This window comes from Rhinopithecus bieti, unplaced genomic scaffold (assembly GCF_001698545.2).
Source record: "Rhinopithecus bieti isolate Rb0 unplaced genomic scaffold, ASM169854v2 scaffold_32081, whole genome shotgun sequence".
NCBI classification, from domain to species: Eukaryota; Metazoa; Chordata; class Mammalia; order Primates; family Cercopithecidae; genus Rhinopithecus; species Rhinopithecus bieti.
In genome coordinates, this window is record NW_016814436.1 from 4,835,130 (window position 1) to 4,845,310 (window position 10,181).

Consider the following 10,181-nt stretch of genomic DNA (forward strand, 5'->3'; position numbering starts at 1 on the left):
GTCTGGCTCTGTCCCCCAGGCTGGAGTGCAGTGGCGTGATCTTGGCTCACTGCAACCTCCACCTCCCAGGTTCAAGCGATTCTCCGGCCTCAGCCTCCCGAATAGCTGGGACTACAGGTGCGTGCCACCACGCCCGGCTAATTTTTGTATTTTTAGTAGAGACAGGATTTCACCATGTTGGCCAGGCTGGTCTCGAACTCCTAACCTCAAATGATCTGCCCACCTCGGTCTCCCAAAGTGCTGGGATTACAGGCGTCAGCCACTGCACCCGGCCACTAATGTACTTTAACAAACACAACAAAAAATAGATATAGTCTTGCCATGTTATCCAGGCTCGAATGCAGTGACTACTCATGGGTGCAATCATAGCTCACTGCAGCCTCGAACTCCTGGGCTCAAATGATCCTCCTGCCTCAGCCTCCCAAGTAGCTGGGACTACAGGTGTGTGCTAACACACCCAGCTACCTAATATGCTTTTGCTGTCTTAGATCCCATGCAGGATCCCACAGGACACGGAGTCATCGAGTCTCCTCAGGCTGCTCCTGGCTGTGAGAGTTTCTTAGGCTTTCCTTATGTTTGATGACCTGGACAGTTTAAGGAGGATTGGTCAGGAATTTTGTAGATGTCCCTTGATTGCAATGTCTGATGTTTTTCTCAGAGATAGACTGAGGTTTTGTGGAGGCAGATTGTAGAAGTAAGGGCCCTTCTCATCCCATCTTACAAGGCGATATGCTATCAACATGACTCCTCACTGCTGGTGTTGACCTTGGTCATCTGGCTGAGTTGTGCTTGTCAGTTTCTCCACTGCAGTGTTTCCCTTCCCATTCTGTATGTACAATTTGATGGAAGTCAGAGCCACCTTTGTCTATTAAAATTTTTTTCTTTTTTTTTAGATAGAGTCTCGCTCTATCACCCAGGCTGGAATGCAGTGGCTTGATCTCAGCTCACTGCAACCTCCACCTCCCAGGTTCAAGCGATTCTCCTGCCTCAGCCTCCCGAATAGCTGGGACTACAAGTGCTTGCCACCATGCCCGGCTAATTTTTGTATTTTTAATAGAGACAGGGTTTCACCGTGTTGGGCCAGGCTGGTCTTGATCTCCTGACCTCGTGATTCACCCGCCTCAGCCTCCTAAAGTGCTGCGGGCATGAGCCACCACGCCCAGCCTATACCGTTCCCGGCCTATATAGGCAGGAGAATCGCTTGAACCCTGGAGGTGCAGGTTGCAGTGAGCTGAGATCTCACCACTGCAGTCCAGCCTGGGTGATAGAGCGATACTCTGTCTCAATAAATAAATAAAATTTTTATCTATATAAAACACTATGAAAAATTAATGTTATTCTATGCAGCCAATAGTTACTTAGATTTACCCACATATTTAAACATTTACTATCTTAGCCATTTTGAGGTAACATGAAGTACATTCTCATTGCTGGATGCTGATACAGTTTGGATGTTGTCCTCTTCAAATCTGAGGTTGAAATTTGATCCCCAGTGTTGGAGGTGGGGCCTGGTGGGAGGTGTTTGTATCATGAGGGTGGACCCCTCATGAATGGCTTGGTGCTTAACAGCGAGTTCTGCCTTTATTAGTTCCCGTGAAAGCTGGTTGTTAAGGACAGCCTGGCACCTCCTTCCCCCACTCCTCCCTCCTTCCTCTCTCCATGGGATGCCTGCTCCCTTTCCCCTTCTGCTATGAATGGAAGCTTCCTGAGGCCTCACCAGAAGCAAATGCTGGTGCCATGTTTCTTTGTAACAGCCTGAAGAACTCTGAGCCAAATAACCATCTTTTGTTTTCTTTTTGAGATGGAGTTTCGCTCTTGTCGCCCAGGCTGGCATGCAACGGCATGATCTCGGCTTACCGCAACCTCTGCCTTCCGGGTTCAAGTGATTCTCCTGCCTCAGCCTCCCGAGTAGCCGGGATTACAGGCATGCACCACCCAGCCTGGCTAATTTTGTATGTTTAGTAGAGACAGGGTTTCTCCATGTTGGTCAGACTGGTCTTGAACTCCTGACCTCAGGTGATCTGCCCGCCTCAGTCTCCCAAAGTGCTGGGATTACAGGTGTGAGCCACTGCGCCTGGCTACGATCTTTTCCTTATAAATTGTCCAAGCTCCGGTATTCCTTTCTAGCAATGCAGCAAATTAAGACAGGCACCAGCCCCACCATCCATCTCCAGAACTGTCTTGGGCAGGACCTGTGGTCACCTCCACTGGCCTTTGTCACCAGCACCTGCACGGTGGGCCTTGGATTGATGTCACTGTCTCCCTTTAGCTTCCCCTCTTGGAAGGAAAGGCATCAAGGGCGTGCCCCCCTCTCTGCTCAGGATCCTCCAGACAGCTGGCCTCCAGGTCATCTGCCCGAGGCTGACCTCCGGCCACCTGGCGTCCTGCTGTGCCCCCAGGTTCCTCCTCTGTGGTCAGATGGTTTTCACTTCTCTGGCCTGAGTCAGGGGCTGGTGGGTGGGGCAGTGGCTCGCACTGGGTTCACCTGTTAGAGTGCAGGGGTAGGGGTAGCTCCCCAGAAGGAGGGGCAACAAAGATGGACGACACACAGCAAAGCTGTGGGCGTGTCTGCCACAGGCCAGTGTCCCTGGATGCCTTGGGTGGGGTGGGGCTGAGGCAGGCAGCCTGGCAGGTCAGAATTTCTGAGGCCCTGGCCCTGGGCTTCTGTCCCTAGAGATGCAGTGAGCACAGGCCTTCCTAGAAGGGGGGCTGGCCCACCAGAAGCCCAGACCTGGCCCCTGCCACCAACTTGTCCTTCCTCAGCCCCTAGCTCCAGCCAGATCCCCAGAGATGAGTGACCCTGGTGACCTGCAAGGCTAGCCCCACCGTCCTTCATCTCCCTCCTCTCGCCCGGCCCAGCCTAGAGGAGAAGTGTGGTGTAAGCATAGCTGTGAACAGTCAGCTCCCCTGGGCTGAAGACCCAGAAATGCTGCTCCAGGGCCCACGCAGCCCTGGGCTGCCCCATGTGGCTTCCAGGGGCACAGCCCTCAGCACAGAAGGCTGTAGGTGTGGCCTGCAGCAGGGGGTGGAGGCTGGGAAGGGCTTGGGGGGTCCAGGGGATGGGTCAAGGCCTGTTCAGAGCCAGCCTGCAACCACCTGCTCCCCAGCCAGCCCTCGGGCCCTGCTCTGCAATAGGTTCAGTTGCCCTGTGTTTGCCTTCCTGGCCCCAACCCAGGTAGGAGGATCCTGGCACACCTGCTGGCTGCAAGCTGCCCTTCCTCCTCCTCGGGTGAAGAGATGCCCACTCTGAGCTGTGCAGCCGGGAGCCAGGGTGAGCTGAGCCCCCACCTGCTGCCCCAGGGGACCCTGCCACGTCTCTCTTAGCCTAACTTAGCTGTGCATCAACCTCCCACCTGCCCTGCATTGGCTGGCCCCTGGGCTCACTGGGGCCACCTTGTGGCTGCTCACGGCCTCAGCCCCACAAGTTGAGGCCTGATTTCCACACCAGCTGCATTTGTCCTCTGTGGACTTTTGTCCTCTGTGCCACCTTCATGGGTGGCACCTTCTAGAAGTACTTCTAAACCCCATGGGGGGCCAGGCACGCTGGCTCATGCATGTAATCCCAGCACTTTGGGAGACCGAGGCAGGCGGATCACCTGAGGTCAGGAGTTCGAGACCAGCCTGGCCAACATGGTGAAACTCCGTCTCTACTAAAAATACAAAAAATTAGCCAGGTGTGGTGGCGCATGCCTGTAATCCCAGCTACTCGGGAGGCTGAGGCAGGAGAATCACTTGAACTTGGGGGGTGGGAGGTTACAGTGAGCCGAGATCGCGCCACTGCACTCCAGCCTGGGCGACAGAGCGAGACTCGGTTCCCCCCCCAAAACAACTAAACCCTATGGGGGAAGATGCACGTTTTCGTTTATAGGCTCTTCCTGTTTCACATGAGGAGCATCGCAGGACGCATCTGTTCCGACACGAAGGGCACCAGGTCGCTGGGAGCAAAAAGAGGGATCCTGAGAGGCCGTCTGGGAAAGAGAGAACCGAAAGACAGTGACAGCAGTGACGATGGCTCACAACTCCTGTGTGCCGGGCACCATTCTGGGCACTTTATACGAACCCGTGAAGAGAGTGGCTGTCAGCATGAGAGGAGCTCTGGGGACACGAGATGGCTCGCAATGGGGCTCCTTCCTCTACCTCCCCACAAAGCCTTTGGTAGACTCCACGGCCTCATATGCCTTCAGATGAGTTTGTGTGGAAGTGGAGTGTGGGGCGTGCAGGCCTGAGAGCAGGGGCAAGGCCTGTCCCCTTGGGGTCACTTCACCCTCACAGGGATGCTGGAGCAGGCCTGGGATCCCCCCATCACGTGGAGGGAATAACCAAGTCTCCCAGAGCTGGAGCACAGTGCCCAGGCTGTGGCCGCAGCATGACCCAGGCCTTCAGGGGGCATTTCTCCACCCACCATGGCCCTCCCAGCCCCCCTTGCTTTCCAAGGCCGGCCCAGAGCCCCAGGCCTCTCAAGTCTCCTACATCCCCAGTCCCCCAAGGTCCCAAAGATTTCCCAAGGTCGCTTAGGCCTCTGGAGGTCCCCCAAGGCTCCCCAGGCCCCCAAGGCCCAAAAGATCCTCCAGAGACCCCTCAAAGCCTTCCCAGGCCCCTCAACGATCCCAAGGCCCCCCAGGCTCCTTAGGCCTTCCTAAAGCCCCACAAGGTCTCCTAGGTCCTCCAAATTCCCAAGACTCCCCAAGGCCCTATGTGGCCCTCAAGACCCCCAGACCTCCCTGCATCCTCAGCCCTCCAGGAGACCCTGTCAGTAGCTGCCTCTTCTGGGATGGCCAGGCTGAAGTCCCCAGGGGAAATCCATCTGTTCAGCTCCTTACTTCCTGACACCAGCTATTGGTCCTGGGCTGACCTATGGTATGGTGCCTTGGGATCACATGACCACCAGGCATTGTCACATGGTGTCAAACATGGCTGCCTACAGCACCACCATAGGAGAGATGGAAGTGAGTTCTTCTGCAGCACCCCAGAGCCGGCCTGCAGTCAGGGAGGTCTCCCCAGAGGCGTCCACGAAGCTGCCTGCCAACCTGGGTGCCCCAGGCATGGGCCCCATAAGCCTGCCCTAGGAGGAGAACAGTTTGTGTGACACAGGGAGCTGAGGCTGGGTCTGAATCTTTTTTTTTTTTTTTTTGAGACTGAGTCTTGCTCTGTCACCCAGGCTGGAGTGCAGTGGTGCAATCTCACCTCACTGCAACCTCCACCTCCCGGGTTCAAGCGATTCTCCTGCCTCAGCCTCCCTAGTAGCTGGGATTACAGGTGTGCACCATCACACCTGGTTAATTTTTGTATTTGTAGCAGAGATGGGGTTTCTCCATATTGGGCAGGCTGGTCTGAACTCCTGACCTCAGGTGATTCACCTACCTCAGCCTCTCAAAGTGCTGGGATTACAAGTGTGAGCCACCATGCCTGGCTGGGTTTGAGTCTTTAACACTTCCCCTCTGCTCCTGGAGCCCCTCCCATAGCCAGCCCTTGCTCACCAGCGGGGGAACCAGCAGCCCCTTCCTCACCCCTACATACCCCTCCTGGGGGTTGGGGTCTCTCTCAGCAATACCAGTGCCATGACGCATCCCTCGTCCTCTCTGCTCCTTTCCCTCATCTGGAGGCCTAGGCCCAGTCATCCAGCCAGCCTCCACCCAGCTCCTCTCTCTGCACACAAAGACTGACCCCATCAAGCTGCACTCCCTGAAACACACCAACAAACCAGAAACTCAGCCTCCCCTTTGCCCACAGGATGCCCACGGGCAAAACTGTCACCAAGAGGAGGAAGTAGGGGCCCAAACCGGCTCTGTCTCTGTGGAGAAAGAGCCTGCCTGGGGCTGGACCCTGGTTGTGTGGCTTCAGGTATGAGTCCCTTCCCCTTCTTGGGCCCTAGTCCCCTCACTGCACACCTAGGGTGATAGCATGTCATGGCCCAGGGTTAAGAGCACAGACTGGAGAGGGACTCCCTGGGCTTGACTTCTGGCTCTGCTGCACACTGGCTGTGTGACTCTGAACAAGTAACCTAGCCTCTCTGTGCCTGAATTTCCTTGTCTGTTAATAGGGATCAAACAGAATATACCATTGAGGTCGTTAAGAAGAGTCAGTAAATTAATGTTTATAAAGTATTTATTATTATTATTATTAAGTATTTTTACATAGAGTCTCACTCTATCACCCAGACTGGAGTGCAGTGGTGCAATCTTGGCTCACTGCAACCTTTGCCTCTCGGATTCAAGTTGAGTCTCATGCCTTAGCCTACTGAGTAGCTAGGATTATGGGCCCTGCCACCACACCCGGCTGATTTTTTATGTTTTTGGTAGAGACAGGGTTTCACCATGTTGGCCAGGCTGATCTCAAACCCCTGACCTCAAGTCATCCGCATGCCTTGCCCTCTCAAAGTGCTGGGATTACAGGTATGAGCCACTGCGGCCAGCCAGGATTATTATGATTTGTTTCTTGCTGATTTGAGTTCCTTGTAGATTCTGGGTATTAGTCCTTTGTCAGATGCATAGTTTGCAAAGATTTTCTCCCATTCTCTAAGCTGTCTGTTTACTTCTGCTGTGTAGAAGCTTTCTAGTTTGAGTAGGTCCTGAATATTTACTTTTGTTTTTGTTACATTTGCCTTTGGAGCCTTCGTCATAAATATTTAGCCTAGGCCAATGTTCGTAAGAGTTTTTCCTAGCGTTCCTTCTAGAAGTTTTATGATTTCAGGACTTAGATTTAAGTATTTAACCCATTATGAATTAATTTTTGTATATGGTAAGAAATAGGGATCCAGTTCCATTCTTCTACATGTGGCTATCCAATTTTCCCAGCACCATTTATTGAATAGAATGTCATTTTCCCAGTTTATGTTTTTGTATACTTTGTGGAAGATCAGTTGGCTATAAGTATTTGGCTTTATTTCTGGATTCTCTATTCTGTTCTATTGGTCTATATATCTACCCTGATGCTAGTACATGATACCAGTAGACACTTTCTTGGTACTGTCTTGATTACTATATCCTTATAGTATAATTTGAAGTTGGGTAATGTGATGCCTCCAGATTTGTTTTTTGCTTAGGATTGGTTTGGCTATTCAGGTTCTTTTTTGATGCCATATGAATTTTAAGACTGCTTTTTCTAATTCTGTGAAGAATGACGTTGGTATTTTGGTTGGAATTGCGGTGACTCTGTAGATTGCTTTGGGTGGTATGGTCACTTTCAAAATATTGACTGTTCTAATCCATGAACATGGGATATATTTCCATGTGTTTTTGTCATCTATGATTTCTTTCAGCAGTGTTTTATAGTTCTCTTTGTGGAGATCTCTCACCTCCTTGATTAAGTATATTCCTAAGCATTTTACTTTTTGTGTCTAGGTACTGTAAAAGGGACTGAGTTAAAACTCCTGACCTCAGATGATCCATCTGCCTTGGCCTCCCAAAATACTGGGATTACAGGCATGGACCAACCTGATGAAACTCCATCTCTACTAAAAATACAAAAATTAGTCAGGCATGGTGGCAGGTGCCTGTAATCCTAGCTACTCAGGAGGCAGAGGCAGGAGAACTGCTGACCCTGGGAGGCAGAGGATGTAGTGAGCCGAGATCGTGCCATTGCACTCCAGCCTGGGCAACAAGAGTGAGACTCCACCTCAAAGAAAAAAAAAAGGGGGATTGAATTCTTGTGATTCTCAGCTTGATCATTGTTGGTGTGTGGCAATGCTACTGATTTGTATACATTGATTTTGTAACTTGAGACTTTACTGAATTTATTTATCAAATCTAGGAGTCTTTTGGAGATCAGTCATATCGTTGGCAAACAGAGATAGTTTAACTTCCTCTTTTCCAATTTGGATGCCCCTTCTTTTTTTCTCTGGCCTGATTTCTCTGGCTAGGACTACCAGGCGTTCCTGCCAGGTCCTCGCCAGGCCCTGAGTAGACAGTGATGAACCAAAGGAAAATACAACATACCTACAAGTAACCACATCCCACGGCAGCCTGGGGTCCTGGTTCAAAGGGTTCTTAGAGGCAGGATGGAACATTTATGCCTTGGGTGATCAGGGAAGGGTTCTTGAAGGAGAGGGCATTTAAGCTGGGCATGGGAGCCTGGGCTGGTAGTGACAGAGGCACAGCGCACAGAGACCCATGCAGCCCACTGATCAGCTGATTGATCTGCAAGAGACTGAACATGGGTGGGTGCCAAGTCAGCTGGCATCAAGAAGCTGAAACAACTTTATTATAGAGCTAAGAGCAGATTATTGAGCCCACTTGGTTTGGTGCCCTGCACATTGCACCTGCCTTGGCAACACAACCTAGGTATGGCCATGGCACTGGCCATGCTGGGGGCCAGGGAGGGACGGGATGGGCTGGTGACCTCCCGACACAGCTCCTCTCACAAACCTCAGTGGATCCTGAGGTTGGGGGTCCTGACACCGACATGACTCATGAAATAAGACCCTTGGAGGCTGGCCTGCCCCATCCTATGCAGTGCTTCTGAGTTGTACCCTCTTTAGGCCTCCTGTTCCTGCTAGACCCTGAGGCCCTCAGAAGCCCCTGCTGAGAGCTGACCTGGGAGCCCAGGGCCTGCCTGGGCAGAGACTGTGCCCAGGAGCCAGTGAGCTGCACTGACTCCTGGGAAGGCAACCAGCACCTGCACCAGCCTGCCCGGGCGCACCTCTTCCCTCCAGCTAACTCTGGTGCAGCTATCAAGACCCAGCCTGGCTATCACCTCCCATAAAAAGCCTCACTGACCCCTAGACTGGGCCAGGTCCTCCCATAGGGTCTCCAGCCTCGGGATCTCCCTCTGTTTCAGGGACAGAGCAAGGAGTTATACATAACAGAAAAAAAAAAACAGGTCAGACCAGCTCAAACAGAAAAGGAAATCTATTAACTTCTATAACCATTACGTCCAGGGTATCTTCAGGAAACTTGGATCCAGGGCTCAAAGGGGGGCTTTCTTTATGTTGGTTCCATCTCATAGTGGTTCCAGACTAACATTCTCCCCTGTCAGCACCCCTGGGCGAACCAGAGATTTCCTCTGCCCAATGGTTCTAACAGAAGTTTCAGAACTGGACCTCATTGGCTGTGATTAACCTGGTCGAGGTCCCATGTCCATCCCTGAAGTGTGAAGGACTGGGGCTAGCTCTACCTGGGCAATGTGGCCTGAGAGCTGGGGAGGAGAAGTGGTATAGTTAGCAGTTGAAGGGGAAATGGAGTTGGCCAGGCAGTAGCATGGCTGTCCACCTCACCGTGGCTGGCTCTCCACCAGACTGCCTACTGCTCAGGCAGCGACAATGTTTAAGCCCCATCCGTGCCCTAGCATTGCCCTGCATAAGGCAGCACAGAGGAAGGGCTCTAGCAGAGCAGCTTTGGTTAGGTTCCTCAGGGCCTTGCACATGCTCTTCCCTCTGCATAGAACAGCCCTGCACTGCACGCCCACCCATTGCCTCCACTTAGTACCACCTCGTCCAGGGATCTGGAATTCTAGGAATTCTGATTCGATGTACATTAGACTCACTCATTCTCTCTTCCCAGCCTTCTTACCTTTCTTTCATATTTTCTCTCTTCTCATCTTTCTGTGTTGCATCCTAGGACATTTCTTCATATCTGTGCTCCAATTCATTGATTCTCTCTTCAACTGTTTAATTCATAGTTTCAACATTTGTATTTTTTCACTTGTAAAAGTATATTTGGTTCGTTTTCAAATCTCTCTGGCCTTTTTTTCTCCAATAGACTCTTTTGCCTTTTTGATCACCTTCCTTATTCCATTAAATCTTCCTTAATCAGCCAGGTGTGGTGGCTTATGCCTGTAATCCCAACACTTTGGGAGGCCGAGGCTGGCAGATCACCTGAGGTTGGGAGTTTGAAACCAGCCTGACCAACATGGAGAAACCCCATCTCTACTAAAAATACAAAATTAGCTGGGAGTGGTGGTGCATGCCTGTAATCCCAGCTACTTGGGAGGCTGAGGCAGGTGAATCACTTGAACCCAGGAGGCAGAGGTTGCAGTGAGCCAAGATCGTGCCATTGCACTCCAGCCTGGGCAACGAGAGCGAAACTCTGTCTCAAAAACAAACAAACAAAAACAAAAAACTTCCTTAATCTGCAGGCAGATTTAGCTGGAATTCTTTGATGGAATAAGGAAGATGATAAAAGGAAAAAAGTTGATAGATGAATAGACTTCATCTATTTCTTTTCTTTTTCCTCCCTCCCTCCCTC